The sequence below is a fragment of the Corythoichthys intestinalis genome, chromosome 17 (assembly GCF_030265065.1).
Source record: "Corythoichthys intestinalis isolate RoL2023-P3 chromosome 17, ASM3026506v1, whole genome shotgun sequence".
NCBI lineage: Eukaryota > Metazoa > Chordata > Actinopteri > Syngnathiformes > Syngnathidae > Corythoichthys > Corythoichthys intestinalis.
The window spans coordinates 25894645-25914430 of NC_080411.1; the positions used below are offsets into that span (position 1 = coordinate 25894645).

A 19786-nucleotide genomic window follows, 5' to 3' on the forward strand; every position below is an offset into this window, starting at 1 on the left:
GCAACCTCTGACTGGAAGCATCATACCTCATGGCGAATTGTATTGCTAAAGCTAAGAAACTTTTCACGACGAGAGAAGAACTTATAATGCTTGCGACTAGAGGTGCACGATAATTATTGGTCCGATGATAGGAATTATGACGTCATCCCAATAAATCCCATAACATTACATATTATCGGGCCTATTAATATTTTTGGCACAGTGTCAGATTGGGATGTATACCTTTGTTTCCACTCCTTTTTTGCCTGTATGCCATTTTGTTACTGTCCTAGAGGGCGTATTTTTCCTTCACTGAGTTATGAACCTTACTATGGCAATTAGCAAATGTTTGCATTTTACAGTGTTATGTTTACAAGTTCTTGAGAGGCCTTTTGGTTATTGATAGGCTTGCTGTTCTCTAATTGTCAGGTTAAGAAAGTCGTTTCATGGACCAAGATGACAAAAGTCCCCTCTCCTATTAAACCAAATGTTGTTTTTTTTTTTTGCTGACAAAGCACAATACCTGTTGGGTTTATGTTTGTTTTAGATCAGTGCTCATTGTTCGGGGGAACACATTGTTAATGATATTGACTGATTGATTGTGATTGACTCAAATTATAATTATTTGAAAAAAATAACACGGGCACTTTATTTGAATTCAAAACTGTTCTTGTCTTTGTTTTGTTATTTATAATAATGATCATGTCATCATGAAAATTCTGTTTCGGTCAAAGGCAAATCTAGCTACTAGTATTTTTGACCTACGGGTGTTCAAAAACTCAGGTGAATATACATTGAAAAATTATATATAAATATATATACATTGTCGGTTATCGTATCTGTATTGGCCTTGAGGAGCAGGAAGTTATCGATATCCGTTTTTAAAAAATGTATATCGTGCACCCCTACTTGTGACCACTGATATTTGCTGACAGGTTTTAGGAGAGGCCGCTATTAAATAAAGGTTGATTCAGTGTCTGGTGAGTGACATTTTCCCCACACATAATATTTGTTTTTAGCCTCGACGTGTTACTTTGTATTTACTGTCCTTTTCTGCCACATTGCCGGTCCATGGAAAAAAAGGCCCACATTGCGGTGCAAAAAATGTTGGGGATCACTGTTATATAGTACAACATACAAAAGTTGTGGCTAGCTTGCAGCATGTTCCTTGTCAAATGAATTGGTCAACAGATCCAACAGATGACCAGGGAGCTGAATAAAATTTTGTACACACAGAGCTATGAGAAAACATCATCCATTTCCCAATAGTGATAGTCCGACATGAACTCTTTGGCTACCATTGCTGGTGAGTGACGTCCAATTCGTTTGGATAGCATTTCTATTAGTGTTAATGGGTGCTTTCATTGTTAATGTTCTTCTACCAACTACCAACTACCACAACACATATTCTTTAGATAGTATACCGTATTTTCCTGGCAATAGCGCGCACCTAAAAGCCTCCAATTTTCTCATAAGCTGACAGTACGCCTTGTAATCCGATGCGCCTCATATATGGATAAATATTGCTTAGTCATAGCATGACATTCCATTTCGTGCAGCTCCATCTAGTAGATGCATAACACAACCCCAACGACTAGTATTACTACTACTGCGCCTTATAGACTAATCCTAGCAAAACGACTGGAAGTACCTTGTACGCCATTGCTGGGATGTGCTGCTTGCAGCACACAGCCAACAGCAGCTAACGTTACTGTTTACACTGCCTGATGCAGGGCTGCTAATGCTATAAGTGTGCAAACACCCCATTAATGGGGGCCAACCACTAGAGGGCGACGTAGACAAATTTATACTCTGATTAGTCAATAATGTGGTGCACTCTAGCTATGACACAGTTTTAAAATAGGCCATTCGTTGAAGGTGCGCCTCATACTCCGATGCGCCCAATAGTTCGGGAAAATACAGTACATTAGATGTTTTTGACAATACTGGGCTAGCATTGAATGAGCTAAATGACCAAAATGTTTAAATGAGCGCAATTTGCTGAACTCACTATATTTGACAATTAATATTGACAATTTTAAAAAAGCATGCTTTAACAGGTCAAAAGAAAGAATTATATACTTAAAATGTTCGTACACTGACAGATGTTGTTCTTGCCATTTCTACTATTACCTGTTGACAATAAGCTGAACAGATCATCACCTTGTGGTATATGTTCTGCTAGAACACTCAGGATGACATCAATGCCGCGCCAAAGTAATTAAGGTGTCAAAGCAGCTTCCAAAACACATGGGCTGTCAGAGGCAAAGATTTGTTTTGCAAGAAAAATAAATGCCAGCTTTGAAATTAAAAACAGTTCAGTCCTAGATGCCACCATTTGAATTTATTTTAGCCAAAGCAGACTGAGAGCTCCATTTTCTATTTCTGTTTGAACCCCTGGGCTACTAAAAATGAGATGCTTCTGTCATTCTATCTTGATAAATCTCCAAAAAGTTTATTACTTTGCGTAAAAGATATAATCCTATTTACGGAGAGCCTCTTTTTAATACAAAGTACATAGCACGGTTGCAAATCAAAGCCTTCTAAGTTCACTAAGACAATTTTGATTTTGAAATGTTGATTGAAAATATATTGTATATTTCTAAATTCCGTAGTCAAAACTGTCTTTGAACACCACACCAGCTCTTTTCACGTTTTTAATAATTAGTAATTTACTTTAATAATTAATCATTTTAATAGCAAATGGAGACTCAACAGATAAAAGCATACATTACCAAAATTTTAATACAAGCAACAAAGCCAAACACTTCAGATTATTTATTTAATTTATATTCATCAAGGTAAAGCAATGGAATATTTTGAATGCATGGTTAACAAGAGGGGTGTCTGTGTACCGAAAATGAACCGAAATGAACCGAAAGCAGCACTGAAATTACATTTTCGTGTCGTTACAGGCCTCTTCGACAATAAATAAAAGTATACAGTCTAAATGACGCATTGGCATTGTTGAAACACCATTTGCTCTTGCTAACCATTTACAAACAAGAGTTCCAGATAACAAGGATCCTTTCCTCATATGAAGCACTTACTAAATGTACTGTGTGCATCATATAAAAGTTGCTCACGATAAAAACACTGTATTAACTCATTTACTCCCAGAAACGTATAAATACGTTGTATTTTTAAATGCTGAACTGTCCCGCAAACGTATTTATACGTCTTTTGCGGGTTTTTTTTTTTTATATTCCGCTGTATCCGAGAAACAAAGAACAACGCTCCAAACCAATTTTAAAGCAATAAAACTGGCCACTGGAGGGCAGTAGCGCATTTTGGAAGACTAGGCAACCCGATTCAACAGCAGTGAACGGCCGGGCAGCATTGTCAGAGCGCTGGCGGCTTGAGCCCAGGCGGCGCTCCGACCGGACAAAACAACGAGAGGACGCCTGGGACGCCAGGCGCTGGACGACCGTGCAAAACGAGTGAAACCCCCCGTGGAGCGGCTCGCCAAGCAGACCCCGCAGAAATGCAAAAATAATCCATCTTTGTGAGACAGACAACGATGAGGGAAAAGTTTACACAACTGACGTGGCGACAACGGCGTCATCTCGGCGACAAACCGTCATCTCTCAGTAGTCGTGTGTGAATAAATTGTTACTTTGCTATCTAAAGCTCTATTTGTCTGGTTGTTCATGGTATTTTGTAAAAGTAAAACATTATTCAGATGTTTGAAATGTAACTAATGCAAAAAAAAGCTTTGTTAAAGTCAAAGTTATGTTTGAAATGTATGCGTTTACAAAAAGCTCATTTTCTCCGTTTTTTCATCAGAAATTGGAAAATTGCTCAAACTAAGCTATTTTCTAATGCTGATTTAATGCTGAAAGAATGGAAAAAGATACGAACTTACTTTTTTTTCTGCTGAAAGAAAAGAGTCTAATCTTTCTTTTGGTGGGTTCCAAGTTTATATAGCAATAGAACATAATTTTCTGTGGGCCTTGCAAAATCAGTCAAAATCCAGAAAAAACGGCCGGGAGCGAAGGGACTTGCTCCGGTGAAAATGGCTGGGAGTGAAAGAGTTAACAGAAGTAGTAAACTTTGAGTAAAAACACAGCACTTAGCATTTTTCACTAGTCCTGGCGAGTGATGAAAAGTGAAAATGAATAGTGAAAATTCAATGAAAACTGAACTGACTTAATGCATGCTTGTGAGTTTTCCTGTCTGGCATTGAACATTTGAAACACACCAAATCCTGGTGGATATGTAAAGCAGATAGTAGGTGTGTTGCAGAAATATTTGATCTTTTTATGACCTAGTTGGATAGTCTGCGGTTCCTGTGCTTCCCTCCAATTCAAACAACGTGACCATTTCAATTTGGGAAAAATCATATGAATTCCCATAATTAGGTAAACACTAGAGATACCATCACGATTGGAAGTCTCGCCTGAAAACTTACCTTTTCTGAGTGAATCGTGTAAAAAACAACAATCCAACAGTCCAATTCTGATGGATTTCAAGCACTTTATAACCCCCTAATTGAGGTTAATTGCAAAACTAAATACACAAAATAGAAATGTACACATATTGTGCAGTAAAATACAGAATACACTTTAATTTCTCGAAGTTCTGCGATCTTTATGCGAACATGCGATGGTAAACAGCATTCATACACCAACAAAAATTATCATGTTGAGGTATTTTACTTTCAAAACAGTTACTTATTTGTATTCCAAAACGTCCAAGAACATTTACAGACAAGAAATATAACAACACTTATAGGTTAATTCTCTTCATAAGCTGCGAAAAAAACTATGATATCAATGGATCCGTATCTTGAAGCACCACATGGCCACGAGACGAGAGTAGGACAAAATCGGTGTTCTGCCAAAATGTGCTACACTGGCGAAATGTCCTACAAGAGGCGAATCTGCACCCAAAGTAATACCGTGCGCTTTCAGCTTGTTTTGTTTAGATGCATACAGACAGAACATACTGAAGACGCCTTAACACTTTAAAGTAGTTATATCAAATAAGTTTGTTTTTTTTTTTTAATATGCTACGTGACTAATGTGGTCAACAGAGCAACAATCTGCTTTAAAGCTACTACAAGAAAATGTGGTCAACAGAGCAACAATCTGCTTTAAAGCTACTACAAGAAAACAATGCTTAAATGTACTTTGAGGCAATGAAAATGTAATAAAAGACTCAATAAAACCACAAATAGTAAGTACTCGCCTCTTTTAACCGATGTGCGTATTTGTTGGACGTCTCGCCGAGTAGAAAGGAATTGCAGAACACCAGTAGTGTTCGTCTAGTGACAGTGACAAACTACGTCATCATCCCGAGCGTCCATTGCGCGCATGAATCATGGCGCCCTCCTTAGGTCAAAACATGTACTAAACATGATGGATTTTCAAATCAATGGCAATATTTTATGTGTTTCTATTAACATATTTTAGTAAAAGAAAACAAATGTAGCTTATTAGAGCATAAAAGTCTTTAAGTCCGAGGTTCCCTTTAAAATTCCCCATTCCATATCCAAATGGTGAAATATCTTAATGATGCTGGGCAGTTTTGTCTCGTTTTTATTACAGGTGCGCTGTTGGTAAGCGTATTTTTCCATTGATGAGACAATAACAATCATTTAAGAATACAAATGAACAGGGTGATTGTGCAACTGAACCGCTCATTAAACTTGTATGTTTTGGGTAACGGGCATTAAAAAGGTTCTTGGTAGATATATAGTTAAAAAAATAAAGAACGAAAGAAGTAGATTGGCTGTATTTCACTAGTTTACTACTGGCAGAATCTCTGTCCAGTGTAAACACTCTTTTATCATGCTGCACATAATATATCAACACGGAGATGTATAGACTTCAGTTTGGATGGCAGCCGGTGCTTTGGGAGTTCTCTGATGCATGCTTTTTATTGTTGTTATTATTGTTTTGGCCCTTATACACAATGTGATGTACATCAATCTGGACCAAATAATTATGATCAGTTTTCTATTAAGAAAAAAATTAAAAATAAGAACATGAATTGCTTAAATCCTTGAAAGAGAGGGTTGCAAATCCAGCCAGGTCTAGTTTATAAACCCAAGCAATTCCAAATGGTAGAAAATACAGTACACTGGCAATTGTCAACAAATGTTTGTTAGTTGGCCAATGTCATGGTCTGTTGATTCTATTCGGAAAATGATTAAATTAGGCATGCGCAAACAAAAACTGTCAGTAGCAGTTGGATCATATTTCCCTCATGCTGCCACAGTTGAGTTGAGGATAAAGAGCTGATGATCAGCAAAGTTAGTCCGGTAATTTTCGGACTGTAAACCGCTACTTTTTTCCCCTCATTTTGAATCCTGCGGTTTATAGTCCAGTGCAGCTTATTTGTTGATTTATTTGGGTTAATAAAAAAAAAACACTGACGGCAGTGTCATAAGACTGTAATAAGAAAGTTATAATTATGACATGACACTATCATAGGCATTACTGAATGCTTATGTCATTAAGTGTAATCCGGAAAATTATGTCACTAACTCCATTTATGTCCAGATTGGATCTTTTACATCCATTCAAAAGTGACACAATTTGCCGGATAACACTAATGACTTCTGTCATGATGATGTCATGTCATAAATATGATTGTCTAATGACATTCTTTTGACTCCACTGTCAAATAAAGTGTTACCAAATACCATAACTAGCAATTAATGAAACATCTGGAACAGTAACTGAAGAAATAATTAGCACAGAACATGAATAATGATTGTTATTTACATCTGTAGAGCTGCAATGCATGCTAGGAGGTAGAGCTGGGAATCTTTGGGCACCTAACGATTCGATTACGATTCAGAGGCTCCGATTCGATTATAAAACGATTATTGATGCACCCCCCTCCTTTTTTTTTTTTTTTTTTTTTTTAAATAAAGTTTTGTACATTAGTTCCAAAATTGTTCAAAAATACTCTCAGGCTAAACCAAACTACGATTTCAGTATCAAGTTAACATATAGCAGTAAACAAATATACAAAAATAACATTAAATAAAAAAACTCCAGTCCCCATTCTGTATCAGCAGCTTTAAACTACATTCAATTAATTTAATGTTGTGAATCAACCGTTAAAGTTGTTAAAATTGCTCCCGTTATTCCATAATTTCCCTTTTGTCTACTTTTGACATGTGAAAGTTTTAAAACTATTTTAAAGATAGATTCAAGTCAATATTTTACCGATTTAGGAGTATTTTAGATAAAAAGTTAATTAGGTTTGCTTGGAAGGTTCGCTACAACAGCATTGCAGGGAAGTTTACTGCTTTAAGATGGCGGCCGTTTACTAACGCCCGCATCTAGCTTTTTGCAGATGTGCTGCTACCGCTACCGAGTCTATAATCCATCTAGTCCTATATAAATGATATCTACCGTAACATTATGTAGCTTAGCTGTAATTGTAGCAGCTTTTCGGCAGCAGTCAGGTATGTTGTTGTGTTTTTTTATCTCGTGGCATGAGTTGAGCTAGAGCCGTGAGTTGAGCGTTAGCATTACCCGAGGGGCCGGTTAATGAGAAGCATAATGTTTAGCTACTCCTGCTCCGTTCCGTCCTGAAGACCGCGCGGCGCGCTGAGTGTGTTGTACTTCCGCTTTACTTGGCATATTTCAATAATCGGAATTTGGATGTTTGTGAATCGTTCTCGAATCTTCCACGGCCGAATCGCGAATAATCTAAGAATCGGAAATTTTGCACACCTCTACTAGGAGGCATGTTGGATGACAGTGTTGACAGCAGGTGGGAGCAGAGTTTGACTTTCTCCCCCAAATGAAGCTTCTTGAAGGCATGAAGTTTTGCAGCCAATTGGTTCAAAGCTTCATGGTGGTTCATTGTGTCTTATGACCGTCGTATGATGTGTATGATGTAAATATCCCATAATACAGTGAGGACAGATGCAGCTTATCGTCCAGTGTGGCTCACATATGAAAAAATGCTGTTTCCTGCCAAATTTGGTGGGTGGCGGCTTTCAGTCAGGTGCACCTTATACTGTAGTGCGAAAATTACGGTACTCGATATACAAGGTTTTAATATTGACTGATACTACACTTTGTTATGTATTCGGCCATTTTTCAACTGGTTATTTCCGCACATTTGCTCATCCCTAGTGGTGAGTAACCAGTTTAAAGCATGATCTTGGTGATGGATTTTCTTGTAGCTTTTTGCTCTATAAAGGAAATCCGTTTGGTGGTCAAAAATGCAGAGCTGCAATAAAACGGAACTGATTTAAATGTTTTCATTGGCTGTTTAACTATGCAGCGTTGACAGGACATTCAAGAAAAAAAAAAAAAATCAACAACATTAAAGTAACACCAAAAAGTAAGAACACACCTACATTTGGGATAATGCCAGTAGTTCAGGTGACATTAACATTTTGGGCAGATTTCTTTAAGGCTTGAGGTCGGGTTAGATAACTACTCCAGACTCTATTTGGGTTTTTAAGTATGCAACCCTAGCCAAAATGAAGGTCTCGAGAGAAACAGCAAGCAACAAGTAAGTGAGGGCTGTTCCCTCCAGCAAGACCATTATCCTAAAATAGAGGAAACCGACAGGATGAAAGGAGACATTAATTTCTGGGTTTTCCAAGGCCATTCATTGCTGATGTGAGATCGTTAAGTTCTTCTTGTAGAACATAGGTAATTCTGTGTAATAACTCTTTCACCTGTTCTCAATTACGAGAGGAACAAGAAACACCTAGCCATTAAAAAACAAGCACATAAAAATACACTGAAGAGTTTACAAAGTAATTGATGTGGTTCTTTTTATTTTGCCTTTGTTGTGGTTTGTTTTCAGTGTCCGATTTACTGCCTATTATTTTTTTCTGATTACATGCTTTTTACTATTAGTTATTATGAACATAATTTAATCTGTCAAAAAAATCCACTCACCATTTCATAGCTGTTGCACCCAGTAATCAAAACGTGGTCAACGTAAAAGTAATAAGAGACCCAAATTGCTGTACCCGTTGGGCAAAAGAACCCTGGTCCATTTTCAGTAAATATGGCATCACAAACAAACAAACACCAAATGCCTCCCAAATGTTAATTCCCTTTCTCACAACTTTCTTTCTTTCAGTCTGAAAAACAAACATGCCTATATTCTGAGAGCATTATGTGCCTCCAGAATGCAAATCATTTTTCAATGCCTTTCCAGTGATTTCTTCTGTTCAGCTATAAAAACACAAATATGTTCACATTCAGAAAGCACTAAGTGGCTAAAAAACAATAACCCAAACACGTTCTCAAAATCGTTTCCTTTTTTTCCATTTCTTTGTACAGAGTAAGCATTTTAATTTGAATTAAGAAACAAGCCACATGCCCGGGGTGCCCATAACTCCGACAACAATGTCAGAGATGAAATCAGCTACGCATGTGACTCCAGGCAACAGGGCTTTTCCTCATTCTAACAAGCAAACAAAATTCATTACAATTCAATGTGTCTCCAAAGGCAAACTTCAAGAGTCTGTTTTGTGGTTTCTTCACTCCACTTGGTAAGCCTTTGGACTACTTGACTTGAACGTAAAGACGCAGGCAGCAAACCTCAAGCAACCACTTTAATTACAATATTAGGTTCTTTGAATGTCATTGGTAGTCTTAGTCTTGCGAATATGACTGTAGGGAAGTGAGCCTCACTTAAAATAGGGTGGCCACATGGAATTGATTTCGGGATTCTTAGGGAGGCTGAGAGTGTGCCAGCTTGTTTCAAACCCACAGTTGTCAGAAGTCATGAAATAACTAAGAATGAACAGGAGGATTGGGAAATCATATGCAGTTGAGAGGAGACCATTATTCCAGCTCCAAAGCTTTCCGTTTTCCCCCCACTATAACCCTGTGAACTCATTTGGTATATTTGCACTTCAGGTGTCAAATTACTCTCCGATTCTATTTGAATCTACTCTCAAAAGGCCTGAATTATTTTTATATTATTTTATTTATTGAGGACCAAAAACTATGATGTACATGATCAGAACAAGTACAGGGTGATATAAGTATAAAAGTAAACGATAATAGAGGTGCATCAATTAATTGACAACTATTTTGATCAATAATCGATTAGGACCTTCTTCGCCTTAAATCTGTCTAAATTCTTGAAATTATAACATTTATATACCGTATTGGCCCAGATATAAGACTGTGTTTTTTGCATTGAAATAACACTGAAAAAGAGGGAGTCATCTTATATTCACGGTCAAGACATTATACCCATTCACGACGCTAGATGGCGCCAGATATCATTGAAGCGATGTTCTGTCATGACAGATCTCAGCTACTCTCCCCATTCACGACGCTAGATGGCGCCATATATCATTAAAGCGATGTTCTGTCATGACAGATCTCAGCTACTCTCCCCATTCACGACGCTAGATGGCGCCAGATATCATTAAAGCGATGTTCTGTCATGACAGATCTCAGCAACTCTCAAGTTTAACCAGTTTGCATTATTTTATTGCAATGTTTTTCCTTATTCAGATTTGTTTCAAGACTACAGTTACAGTTAGACTTCACTTTGATGGCTAATGCAGTTATTGTAATTTTGTTGTTTTATCACAATAGATAGGTTTATTTACATTTCAAAAACTAGAAGCCATTCATTTACAAATGTAATTGCACTTTAGTTTACATATTTAAGTGTTCAGATATTAAGATTTGAATGAGGCAAAATAACATGCTTTTTTCTCTCAAATCTATTTTTATAATCATTTGTTTCGGATGTATTGTAATTATTTTCTGTATAAAAATTAATTTGGTGTTCAAAAAGTTTTTTCAAACTTGAGTCTTGAAAAAGGGGGTTGTCTCATAATCAGGGCCGTCTTATATTCGGGCCAATACGGTAATATAATAGTCGATCTCCTCATTACATTTTTGTCAAGTCAAAGTAGGAGATGAACAAAAATTCCCATTTTTGCCAATTTTCAGATATTTTGCTGTCTAAACGTGTTTCTTAATCAGGCTGCAACAACTAATTGGTTAAATAGAATAATACTCTAAATTAATTCCCAAAGAATTTGGTAATTGATACAGTTGTGGACTACAGTTAGCTCAGGAAGCTGTAATATGCTATTTTTTTAAAGAAACAGTCATCCATTTTGTCTTCCTTATTACTTACATGCCTAAATCAAATGAAAGTAATTGGAAAAAGTGACATTTATCAGATTGTTTAATTATTCGTCAGATTAATCGATTATAAAAAAAAAAATCGTTAGTTGCAGTCCTAGATAATAATAAATAATTTAGATGATTTAGCTGTAATCTTGGCTTCCGAAATGTGTATTTTTTTCAGTCCCCTTGTGGTGGTTTGGATTAATGTCAGGCTCGCACTGATGGGTGTTGCCATCACTTCCACTTTCACTGTAGTTGCTTTGTCAGCTATGTTACTCTTATCTTATTTCTACCAGCATTTGAAAGAGGCCTGATTAAAATCTGATGACAATATCTTAATCTTCCAGCTACCATGTCTCATATCTAAATTTCAATACATAAAGGGGGTAAAAAAAAAAAATTCCCTTTTAACAATTTTTTTTTTTTTTTTTAAACCTTTCCTGTTCAGCTGCTTTGACACGGACAATGGGAATCTGAGTGGCCTTATGGTCTGAACAATTTTAATGGATCACATGGGAGTATGATATAGTCCTGTTGTTATTATTATTCATTGTGTTTCGTTTATTAGGAGAAAGCAGCGAGCAGGAAGGGGTTATGGGGGGACAGAATGAAAAATAGAGGAGAAAGAGAAGAACAAACAACAAGAAATACATTAAAAGCCTACACTACCTACAGTATGAATATAGTGGTGCTATCGTTAGCCAATTGTATTTTCCATTGAAAACCATGTGGTGGGCCGAGGAGAAAGAGGAGGGAGGCGAGTCAAAAAGATATGATTTGGCGGTGTGGAGCGTAAACAAATCAGCAATGTGAGAAGTAGAAACCAGTAACATGTGAATCACTCGTGCGTGTGGATATGTTGACATCCTATTCAATGCTGCCTGATCGGTAATTCCGGCACCGACATTCTCTCTACTTGAGTGTGTCTAATTGCACCCAGTCATGCATGAAACCCATCAGACGTGTGATATTCATGCAGGTATGTGGAAATGCTGGGCAGGGGGCATGCCCCCTCCCCAGCCAATCGGGGGGTGAGCCTGCGCAGTCCATCCTTCCTCCCGCAGCTCCAGCAAGGGGTCCTGCCGCCATACCCACGGGACCCAGGGTGGTCCCCCAGACCATCCGCACCCCATTAACCGGCCTTCAGGGAAGGAATGAGGGGACGCACCACAACCCCTCCATGCCCGCCCACCAGCCACATCAGCAACCCTCCAACCAAACACCGTGGGACCCTCATGGCCCACTAGGCCCGGGGCAGGACAGCATCCCCAGTCGGAATAGGCGGCACCCTGGGCAGGACCACAAGGCGGATACCCAGGCAGAAAAGAGAAGAAGGCGGAAGCAGGAGAGCGCTGAGACGGCGCCGCGGGTCGGTGCGGCACTGAAGCACCCCCTCACCCCCCCTCGTAACCGGCAGCCCAGGCTAAGAGGAGGCCACGCCCCAGGAGCCACACCATAGAGAATTGTGTGGGACCCACCTACAACCCTATTACTGAGGCTGCTTAACTTCCATTCATCACATAAATGTGTAGATTAAATTACATTAACAAATCAGACGTAGAACCATAGTCTAATCAGTTGCATAAATTATTTTGATTTACTGCTCAGCTCAGTGCTCACTGTGAAACCGGACAGGAAAACACTATAAATCCAATTTCCAAAGAAAAACCAAATTTGTACAAGCACAGCACCTTCTGCGACAAATTAACATTGCCCACTATTCCAACCAGAAGTTGCAAAGAGGCTTTCTACATTGTACAGAACTCACGTATTTTATTTCAAAGAATTGTTATCACCTTTTTTCCTATTGTATGGCTGCCCCTGCTCTGTCATTTGGTTCAAACCTTCTTCCATTGTGTTTTCTTTCTGGCTAAAAGCTCTTTTTTGACATTGTGCCCGTGTCCCAACAATACAGATAGCTTCATTCTCCTCACACTGAAGAGTTCATCTCAAACCCTAGTTCGACAAATGATAAGCAAAATCCTAACACTACATTAAATTGATAATTAATAGAGTTGTCCGATAATGGTTTATTAACTGATAACCAATATCCCGCGATGTTGTCCAACTCTAAAATCTGATGCCAATATCAAACCGATATCGATATGTAGTCGTGAACTTAACATATTATTGCTAAATGTTTTGCGATGCCCCACTGGATGTTTTAATAATGATGAGGCGACAAAGAATTACAAATACAGGCAGGCAATCATAGGACACATGGATCAAAGTGAAAAAAAAACCATTTATATATTTTTTTAACATTACCGAGATGCGGGGGGGGGGGGGGGGGGGGGGTATTGTCGTGGTGGTGTTTGCGGTATTTAATTTAGTTAATTCAACCTATTTTCATGAATGAAGTTTTCAGTCTAAGTATTTTATTAACATTAAAATTAGAGCTGTCCCGACTAGTCGACATAGTCGACGTCATCGATGACGTAAATCCGTCGACGAGCACAACATCCCGTCGACGGTTAATGAAGGGTTAAAAAAATATATATGCGTGGAAAGTTCAAAATGTCGGATGCTCTGTATGCAAGCGGGGAAAGCGGCACAAAGCCAAAAAAAGTGCACCAGAGTGTCCAAAACATTGACTTATTTCAAAGAAACAACGGAGGGTACACTCTTCTGTCCTGTCTCTTCAATGCCAGGCTTGGCTGCACGTCGGCGGTGAATAAGCACCTCAAATGCCGTCACCCAGTTTGTAATTTTTTTTTTCTTCATTTTTTGTACACCAGAGGGTGCTGTCGCCTTACTGAATAATAATGTTTCATTGACAATGGGCCTATAAGTGCTATTAGTATTGTCCTTAATGCTAACTGAAAAGTTTATTTCATGTTATGGCTTATTTTATGGTATAGAAAATTATATAAGGTTAAAAGGTCATAAATATATACAGTATATACAGTGATTGCACTCAAGGGAGAGATTGTCAATGATAAGGTAATAAATTAAGGTAAAGGCAATTCATAGATATATAAATAAGGTTTAATAGGAAAAAGGTGAAAAGTTTTTGTTAATTTCTAATTGTTTTGTTTTATTTGTGTGCACCGCAGCTCTTACGGTGTGATTACATCAAGGATGGAATAAAAGTTGTAAACCATCAGTTTAAGAGTCCACCTTTTCAATCGGGATGCTACACTAGTTAATTCTATCAGCATTTGAACTCATTGTTTATTTGTGATTTATTATTGTTATTTACGTGTTTATTTGTACTTTAATAAATAATTTAAGTGTTCCAATATGTTTTTTGTGAATTGATAAGCGTCAACAAAAATTTCATTGCTAAATTAGTAAACAAACCCCCCCCCCCCCCACCCCCCCAATTAAAAAAAAAGAAAAATTATTAGATTAGTCGACTAATCGTAAAAATAGTCGGCTGACTAATCGGGAGAAAATTAGTCGTTTGGGACAGCCCTAATTAAAATATTACAATAACAGTGATAAAGAAAACGTGTTGTAGCAGACCAATTGCATTACTCGTAAGCTCGCCTTCAGCCTTATCACTATGTTCACCTCATTTACAGACCTCTTGAGGTCGACCAAACTCTGCCTTCATAACTCCCGACACAAGCCTCTATTTCCTCATGCATTACAACCCACCAGCACACCCTGCTGACGGATTTCTGTCACTATGACGGCGAACTACTATGCATGAGGACATGCAATGCAATGTTAATTCCCAAGATGCATTTTGCTGGGCTTTTGCACAGATTTTTAAAGATGCATTCAGTTATTTTTCTCAGTGATTATTTCTTAACGGTCACTCAGTACTTATATGTGATGAGTTTCTAATTCATTATTTTTCATTTATTGTTTGTTCGTATTTGAGAACCATGAGTGATAAGGGTCTTTACCTCAGTTGAATCCCAAACATCTCAATTTAAGCAATTCGAGCGCATCTACTGTACTAAGCTAAACCAGTTCATGCACAAAGACAGCAGACTTCTACATTAACATTAAGCCAGCATGCATACAGGTAGGATGACCAAACGTCCTCCTATTACGTGCCCTCTGGAGCGTCCAGCCGGATATCATAAATGCATTGAAATGTCCAGTTTTTATGATTTTTCACTGGACCAATTTGAAGAGAATCCCTCCGGCCGCTAGGGGGCAGCGCCTGCCTGCGTAATCAAGGCTCCTACTAGTAGGGGCGGGAGATGGGAGTGAAGGAGTAGATCATTTTTTTTGTTGGCAGTTTACCCTTTGTTTCATGGGGAATTACCACCATCTACTGACAGTTTGGCGAGAGATCAGACTTGCCTGGTACACCAGACTCACCGCAGTTCCAGCTATTGAGTCTGGCCACCATTCACGCGGATACAGTTTCCAGGGCCGAGCAAGCCACAGCAAACAGACAGCGGAGTGGACCAATCAGCGACGGGCAGACGTGATGTTAGTAAAATGGCGAGGGCAGGACGAGGGACTTGCGCGCGGAAGTAAACATACGAAGAGAGCGGAGTTTATTCGACATGGCTAGCGCGAGACAGACTGTTGTCAATGACTCGTGTCGATGTGTTTTTGGTCATTTAAAACTTGATTTTACCGTGGATTGGAACATATTCTCGGCTCTCCCGTTCACCATCTGTGTTGTTGAAGAGACGACTTTCGACGCGCAAGAGTGACGTTGCTCGTGAAAAACACGTCACGCAAATAAACGAATCTGATTTGTCGATTGATTTTGTACCTGCTCGAAAGGCCGTTAATGGGATGGTTCCCAGACAATTTCTCTCAGTGTTTGAGAAATACAGGGAGAATAGTCTGGCAGAGCCAGGCAAAGATCAGACTACAGTAAGGAGTTCAATAAGGAGTTCTAAAAGGCGTGGCTCCATACACCTTTCTGTAAGTTTATCTCCTGTTAATGTCATTCACGTGTCTTCTGTTGTATATAGGGTTATACGTGTATACAGAGATGCAGTATATTGTATGAGTCTTGTAATTTTTCTGCGTTAGTTTATTTGGTTGAATGCTAGTATTCTAATTAGCTGTGTTTCTTATGAGTTTTTTTTAATTATTTTTTTACGATAAATACGTATATAATGGCAACTGTTGACTCCTGTCAGATTTGTGTACCGGTGTAATCTGTAAAATCCCATTTGGTGTCACATCTTTGCGCTGCCGATGATTGTAAAGTTTTATAGCAAAGTCTGATTTTGCCTCGGCACCCGTACTCGCTAATAGGGTAGCAATCAGTGAGCTCAGCCGTGCTAGGCATTATCGGTAATGTAGTTTTGAACTGCTGGGTTTGGAAACATGCTGGTTGAATAGCTTGTCAGTTTATTTCGGTTATTGTTTGCGTGCAATCTAGAACATTGAATGAGAGAAGAAATTGAGTAGGAATAACAATTTGTCAACGACAATTGTCGTAATAGTAATTTTAAAAAATGTTGAGTTGGCACATAGCCAACTGCCAGTGTGTGTGTATTGACTGGACTTCATATCCATGGGTCTGCATTATATCATTATTTTTTTTTTTTTTAACATGATTCGTTTTTTGTTTTTTTTTATTATTATTATTATTATTATTGTTTTTTTGTTGTTGTTGAAAGAATAAAGCCTGTTGAGTAACCAGTTGAGTTACCAGAGGTGGGTGATATAGGCATCTTTGAGTGATCTTCGAGTAAAATTATAGTATCTCGAGGCCAGGCCGAGTGTCCTCTTTTTTAGAAATCAAAATATGGTCACCCTACATACTGGTGCAAAGCCAATGCCGGTCATTTCCGATAGTGATTCAAGCTTGTCTACAAAGAGAACCTGTGGAGTTTGCTTAGTGGATCGGTAGAGGTGAGAATTTTTTTTTTTTAAGAATAATTGTGGTTGCATCACCATGACAACACACCAGCATACTGTCCTGCATAACCAATAAACTTCTGGCTAAGGAGAACATCACAGTATTAACATGTCCAGCATACCAAGTCACAATATTTGAGCAAAAAACGACAAATTCAAGTTTTCTTGCGCCTGAAATAATCTCCTTGCCCCTAATACGTACATGTCCTCTGGAGCATTTCTGTTTCAAGGTCAGCACATCAGACAGAATTGGGACGGACTAGCTAAAAGTATCCTAATGAGTCTTGACTGAGAATGTAAAATCAGATGTGCAGGGAAAAAGTAAGGCTTATTTGACAACAGTTATAGGTTTTTATACTACATGAACCCTTCAATGTATAAAACTTCCAAAGTCTGTTAAGACTAATTTGTATTCGACACTTCTTGTCTAGAGCTTTCTCTCCCTCTTCATTCTACATATGCCATTTTTACTTGACCCTTTGTTATTTCAGCACACCAATCCCTCCTTGGTACTTCTCCTGGACTTTCACTGCATCCAATTTTCTTGCTGAGCCCCTCTCTATCCTCGGGCCTTTGGGTGTAATCAGACAGACCATGATGGGCTGGTATAAGAAAGCCTCCTCCGCAAAGGGCAGGAGGTAGAAGGAGTGGAACTGGTAAAGAATAAAATAAAAAGATTTAAAGAAAAAAATGTGTATATGCTGTAAAACTGGTGGTATGCACAGCATTACAGACAAACCCTACAAGGGTGATGACATCAGTGGCACACAGGCTGGTCGAAATACGGTTTAGAAAGTAAATTACTTCCCTGCTGTCCCATTCAGAAACAAAAACTAAATTATTAAAGACTATCTTCGATTTTGCGCCCTTACTACCACTGCAATTGAAACATTGCTGACTGAATGATGCAGGACTTCTTGAATGTGATGGAAATGAAGACTAAATTGGCGTAGACTATGTATTGCCATGAATCGGAAATAGTCATTAGATCTGAAGGCTTATTCAGTGTAAATAGTTCTTTTGATACCAATGTTGGGAAGCAGGATGAATTAAATAGGATTAAATACACTCTCTAGCCACATTCAAAGTTTGTAAATGTGATCAAAAATCACAACTTTAGACCCCTAATTCTCTTTGTAATATAGTAATAAATAAATACAGTAGTATGAAAAACTATCTGAACCTTTTGGAATGTCTGCATAAAATCCCCATCAAATGTGACCTGATCTTTGTCAAAATCACACAGATGAAAAAACAGCATCTGCTTAAAGTAAAACCACCCAAACATTTCTAGGTTTTCAGCATGGTGGAGGGAGCATCATGATTTAGGTCCGTTTTGCTGCCTCAGGGCCCGGACAACTTGCAATCATTAATGGAGGAATGAATTAAAAGGTTTATCAGGATGTTTTGCAGGAAAACCCGAGGCTGTCTGTCAGACAGTTGAAGCTAAAAAGAGGATGGATGCTGCCACAAGGTAATGATCCAAAACAGTGAAGTAGATCAACTTCAGAATGGTTTCAGAAGAACAAAATACAAGTTCTCGAGTGGCCAAGTCAAAGTCAGGACTTGAACCCCATTGAGATGCTGTGGCATGACCTAAAGACAGCGATTCATGCCAGAAATCCCAGGAATCTGACTGGACTACAGCAATTTTGTAGAGAAAATGGGCCATGATTAGTCCTGATCAATGTGCCAGACTGATCTGCAGCTACAGGAAGTGTCTGGTTGAAGTTATCGCTGCCCAAGGGGGGGGTCACAAAATATTAAATGTGATAGTTCACTTCCTTATTTTCCCCCTTCTGTCATTGTTTGCATACTATCCTCATTAAAATATGAAAACCTATAAATGTTAGGGTAATTATAGTTCAAGCAGACACTTTTTTCATCCGTATGACTTTGACAAAGATAAGATCAAATTTGATGATGATTTTATGCAGCAATGTGAGAAATTCCAAAAAGTTTTTCAAACCACTGTAAGTATCAGCAACATAGATTACACTGTTTAAAACATATACAGTGTTTGACATGTTCTTTAAAATGGCCATTAACTACATCAAAATTGCGATAAAAATAGATTTAGAAATAGAAACAGATTAAGGGGTTAATCACACTTTCACCTACATATATTGATGCATAGCTCATATTTAAAATTGGTCAGTTAAACTAACTAACACAAGATGTGTGAATTAATTGTAATAACTAAATGTGAAAATTAATTTTAAAAAAATATTTATAAAAGGGTTGTTGAGAGCTGTTGTAGTACTGTACTCGAAAACATTTTTTTGTTGTTGTTTTCTGTTGAAATGAATATCGCAAAAAGGATTACATATAGAGGCCAGATGGCACAATGTCTCACAATTTCCATCGGATAACAGTCACCGTTTCCCTAAAGACAAAAAAAAAGCTTGCAAATTTCAACTTGGCCATTTTCCAGTTCAAACAAATATTGCAGCTTGACGTACATTTCATGACAAAATACCAACTGTCTTTCATTAAGAAGCCTCAATAGGGAGCAGAAAGTGTTGGTAGAAAAAGCTTAAAGAACTGACAACGGGCCAACAAGACTGAAGTAATTCTTTTTTTTTTTTTCACAGCTTGAAATATGACAGAGAATAATTGAAGGAAGAGCAGCACAGTGAGATTGTAGATAAAGAGCTTCCACATGACAGACAACATGCTTATTTCTCAGCAAGGCGTCCGGCTCATCCAGTCACTGAAAACTTGCAGGGCATTCAGAAAGATAACAGAGAGCTGAATGGAGCCAAATTTGAAATCAATGAATAAAAACATTGATCATAAAAATTTGCCCTTAAGGGTCTCACTGATAAGCATAATCAATTAAAGGAATAATGTTAATTTGCATATGTAGAATTTTCTTAGAAACTCTACAAATGCGTATGATGATCTACTTAATTTATACACAC

At 38.1% G+C, this 19786-nt stretch overlaps 1 protein-coding gene across 3 annotated transcripts in view; it reads right to left on the reverse strand.

The window, feature by feature from the left end:
• The window catches only part of mmp17a (matrix metallopeptidase 17a), a 265578-nt gene that overhangs the window by 234489 nt on the left and 11303 nt on the right, over positions 1-19786 (reverse strand). The gene's annotated exons all lie outside the window — the stretch shown is intronic.